Consider the following 5,356-nt stretch of genomic DNA (forward strand, 5'->3'; position numbering starts at 1 on the left):
TTACCTCCCCCCTCGACTTCATCCAAGGACCTAAGCAGTCTTTCCAGGAGCACCTGCACCTCCTCCAACCTCATCTATTGCATCCGCTGCTCTCGGTGTCAACTGCTCTACATCGGTGAGACCAAATGTAGGCTTGGCGATCGCTTCGCCCAACACCTCCGCTCAGTTCGCAATAACCAACCTGATCTCCTGGTGGCTCAGCAGTTCAACTACCCCTCCCATTCCGAATCCGACCTTTCAGTCCTAGGTCTCCTCCATGGTCAGAGTGAGTCCCACCACAAATTGGAGGAGCAGCACCTCATATTTCGCTTGGGTAGTTTACACCCCAGCGGTATGAACATTGCCTTCTCCAATTTCAGGTAGTCCTTACTTTCTCCCTATTTCCCCTCCCCTTCCCAGCTCTCCCACAGCCTACTGTCTCTGCCTCTTCCTTTCTTCTTCCCCCCCACCCCCAATTCAGTCTGAAGAAGGGTCTCGACCCGAAACGTCCCCTATTCCTTTGCTCCATAGATGCTGCCTCACCCGCTGGGTTTCTCCAGCATTTTTGTCTACCGATCGTGGTACTTGATTAATATGCCTTTCCAAATGAAAGTTTACATTGCCATCAGTTGATTTCTATAGTTTGCTCACCATTAGGATGGCAGATTTCCCTGACAATATTAGTGAAGGGCAATTCGTGTAATTTCATTGTTACAGTTTCTGAGATTACAGCATTAATTGCAGATATTTGAATTTAATTTTCTCAACTCTCAGAATGGGATTTGTTTGGTAATTTAATATAGTACTGTATATTGGATGATTCCAAGTTGATAAAGCCTGCATTTTGGATTGTCAGCAGCAGGAAGAAATTCATAGGTTTACAAGAATTAGCAGGAATTTCTCATCATGTTCCTGAGTAGACAGGCTAAACTAATACCATATTTTGCCGAATTACCAAGATGTTTCATTGACAGAGTACATTACTATTCAGAGGTGGGCTAAAAGGCTGACATTTATTAAATAGGTACTGAATGATGTTTAGAGTTTATACTATTTGCACACCATACTCACATGGTCACCTTGGTGGTTAGGTATCCTACACTGTTTAATGTCCAACCCCTTTTTCTTTTGTATGTTGGAGAAATATTTAAATATTATCTTTACAATGGTCTTCAGTACACCCAAATAATAAAACCAAATCTATTTCTAAAATTAAGCACGTCACTGTAAACATGAAAGCTAATGTTTTAAAGGACTGAAAGTAGAACCCAACACATAACTTTCCAAGGCTGAATTTGAGCTGGTTCCAGCCCCCCTTTCTTAAATATAGGAAATATGCATAGCTTTAAAGTGTGAGGGGCAATATCCAAAGGAGATGTGCAGGGCAAATGTTTTTACATGGAGTGAAAGGTGCCTGGAACGTGTTGCCAAAGGGTGGTGATGGAGGCAGATATGATTGTGGCATTTAAGGGGCTCTTGGATAGGCACATGTATTTGGAGGGATATGGATAACATGCTGGCAAAGAAAATTTGTTTAACATAGCCTGCTTCAGTCTGTTAAAAGCATTTCTAACCCACTGCCTAACCTTGTCTGCAGTTAATTGGACAAATTGCAGAGAAACAACTAGCTGACTCACTGCACTTGGAGGGCAACCAGAGAGAAATAGGGAGGACATGTCAGGTTGTGTAGTGCAGAGTCCCTGACTCTAGAAATCGCTAACAGGCTATGTAATTTAAATCTTTTTAAATGCTTCTGGAAATTTGCAGGGTAATTACCCATAATTTAATGCAACTCTTGGATAACCTGTAAATATATAGATAGCTGACGATATTGTTGGTGTAATTTTAATTGGAAAGAATAAGCTTCATGACCCTGCCAAATGACTGAAACGGGAGAGGATCTGGAAAGAGAAGTGGCTATTTTATGAACATGGCAGGAGCAATGTTGTTTCTTCAGGTACCATTTGTGCTTCGCTTCCTCAATTCACTTACACGGTTTTTTTTACAGAAACTATTCATGTCTGCCATCCTTTCATGTTAGAAAGTGGCTCTCTCTTTTTTCTCTAATCTACACATGTCCATTGGCCAGTAACAATCTCACTTGTTTTGGGCGGCTTGGTGGAATGAAAAGATGACCTGCAAGAGTTAGTCAGGTTATGATGTTGGTGTTCTTGCCTCACACTTCCTGCCTAAATCCCACTCCCCAATTCAAAATTGTTCACATTGCCCAGATACAATTGATGTAACAAAACAAAAGTTTATGTAAAACAACATATTTTGTATTTATAGTTATAATAGTCAAAATCAGAACTAATTGTGCATCCAGTCGAATTAGTAAAGGTATGAGAATATGTAGAATTGGGGATACTTTAGGACTAAGGTTTAAGTATTCTGAGTTAAGTTTTAATTTCTTTATTTTGTTAAGTTTCATTATCCTTGCTGTGACATAATTTTTCCTGGAAAACATGTGATGTTCATGTGATGTTTAATACTATTGTAATTGGCTAAGATGTATTATGCTGTGTATGATTGTAATTGGGTAGAAAGATTGTCCCCACCTATATAACCATATGACACTATAGTTATTGGTCTAGAATCACCATCCTTTGTAAATTACCTCCCACTGAATCAACCACATATATATACTAATTCTTTTGTTTGAGCACATGTGTTTCTCCGTGATCCACTGGGAGAGCTTACCAGGGCGGTACAGAGAAACCTGGTCACCATGGTGATATAAAGGATGATTTCAAGTATTCTAGTCGGTGTTTTCACTGAACAGACTAAGGGATATAAATACCGGAATTATCATTTGGGGGCTCGTCCGGGATCTCAGAGGAGGCCCTCACAGGTTTGCGGTAAAAGGGTTGAGTGTTGGGTCAGGGAATCTAGGAATTGGGCCCCCGATGAGTGATTTTACTCCATCGATTTTCCTCCGATTTGTTGATCCAGCTGCTCGGCAATTCGCTGGCCTTCGAGAAGCTTCCCGAAGAGACTGAGGTTAGTAGTCTGAAGAATACTGATATTGGGTTGGTTATATTGATAAAAAGAGTTTAGCTGAGGGAACATTTCAGTATTGAGGTAATAGGAAATACGTTTCGGGCTGAAGTAATAATTTGACAAATTACTTCAAAACCAGCGCCGAGGTAGAAGTGGGAAGGGGTGTCTGTGGTATTTCAGGACTGCGATCAAAAAAATTCTGCTCTAAATTCTGTTAAGTCAAAGTGTTTTATTGAATGTTTTTGTTTAAGTTTGTGTGGTCTAATTTTGTATATAGTGACTTAATTTTTGCTTAAGTTTGCTTATATTCTTCCTTAAATTTGCTTATGCTTTTGTTTAAGTTTGTATGATTTGGCTTTAAAATTGAAGAAGTAAGGAGGATACCACATTTTTCTGATAACAGCATTCTTTTGCTGACAGGATTCTGCTGCCAGTGCTTTCACTTCAGATTCTTCAGATTTACTATTGAAATCATTGTTAACTTTTGTCTTTCTAAAATACTCTTGAGTTTTGTGGAGGGGTATTGTGGAATTTATTTTATTGTGGAATTTGTTTTATTTGTGGAATTTATTTTGAAGTGTAAATTTTGTGTTGTGGGAATCTAATTGTTTTGTGTGAAATCTTTGGCCAAAATGAATCACAAAGCATGAAAGAGCTAATTGCTATTGCATTGCTTGCTGAGATACTTCACAAGATCGTGTGGCCTTGTATTTCTCTCAGACAGGCTTTCTCTAGTGGAGCAGATAAGAGAGGCCATGTTAGTGTAATTAGAACGAATAAGGGGACAGAATGAATTGGTACAGAATAACAACATATTAGAACTTAGCTTTGTTTTATAAATATCTATTAGTTATTGTAGTCTTTAGTAAATAGATTGAAGCTTATCCCACCGTGGACAACAAAGATTATAAGGTTGTTAAAGTACTTATGAAAGAAATTATATCCCGGTATGGAATCCCAACTGGGTTCAGTTTGGATAATCGTCCTCATTTTGTGGGAAAGGTGACCAAAGAATTCTGTGTTCAGATGGGCATCCAACAGTAATTACATTGTGCCTATTGGCCATAGGCTGCTGGGTTCATTGAACGAGCCAATCAAATATTGAAAAATAAACTTGCCAAATTACAGATTGAAACAGGGACCAATTGGCTTAAACTACTCCCTGTGGCGCTATTCCGGATGTGTACCACCCCAGCAGGGAAGGCTCGGTTGAGTCCAGCAGAGATTGTATATGGCCGTCCACTCTTCTTCCTCGTGTCCAGCCATCTTCTATATCACCTCTTTCCGGTTGGTCAGTGACGGTTGACGGTCGGTGGTTGCAGAATTGGCTACTTCAGTCAGTCACTGGGGTACAGTTTCTGTCATCAACATTGCCTGGGATGCGCCACGTGGAGGCTTCTGTTTGCATCCCGCCGTCCACTAAGAACACCATGGAACCAGAATACTCCGAAGGCTGTTCACTTTCATCACATGACAATGGAAATGACTAACTATATTTTATCGTTAACCAGGGCATTAAAAGATGTACACTAGAACCACTCCGTCTAAAATGGAACCGTGTACTTATGTAATGATTAAGAATTGGATGAGGAAGAGACTGGACATTCAGTGGGAAGGACCTTACCAGGTCCTTCTAACAATCCCTCCGCAGCTAAGGTGGAGGGGAGGGACGCGTGGGTTCACTTTTGTCACTGTAACATTGTCAGTGTGGTGCCTAAGACATAAAACGCTAACCTTTTCTTTCTTTTAAGAAATCCTTTTCTAGGATAAATCACGATGGACATACCGTTGTTGTTCGCCTATCTTGGGACATTGATAGCCATCAGGTCTGGGGAAAACAAAGTATGCCGATGCAATCTATCACCTATGGGAAGGAGATGCACAGCAATGTGATGGCAATAGCAAGGATGGAGAATCATAATTATGGAGTATTGCCATGTTACCATGCTCCTTGTAAATTTGATTATGCATGTCAAAAAGAGGGAGTAAAGGTCCCTGTGCCTATTTAGATGGGGTGATTGCAAGTGGCATTGGCAGATTTGCAGGTGACGCAGGGCTGGGTGACGGTGTGGGCTGTGGGGAAGATGCTATGAGAATGCAGGGGGACTTGGATAGGTTGGGTGAATGGGCAGATGCATGGCAGATACAGTATAATGTAGATAAATGTGAGGTTATTCACTTTGGTGGCAAGAACAGGAAGGCAGATTATTATCTGAATCGTGTCAGATTAGGAAAAGGAGAGGTGCAACAAGACCTGGGTGTGCTTGTACATTAGTCACTGAAAGTAAGCATGCAGGTACAGCAGGCAGTAAAGAAAGCTAGTGGCATGTTGGCCTTAATTGTGAGGGGATTTGAGTTTAGGAGCAATGAGGTCCTT

This window comes from Amblyraja radiata, chromosome 20 (assembly GCF_010909765.2).
Source record: "Amblyraja radiata isolate CabotCenter1 chromosome 20, sAmbRad1.1.pri, whole genome shotgun sequence".
Taxonomy (NCBI): Eukaryota; Metazoa; Chordata; class Chondrichthyes; order Rajiformes; family Rajidae; genus Amblyraja; species Amblyraja radiata.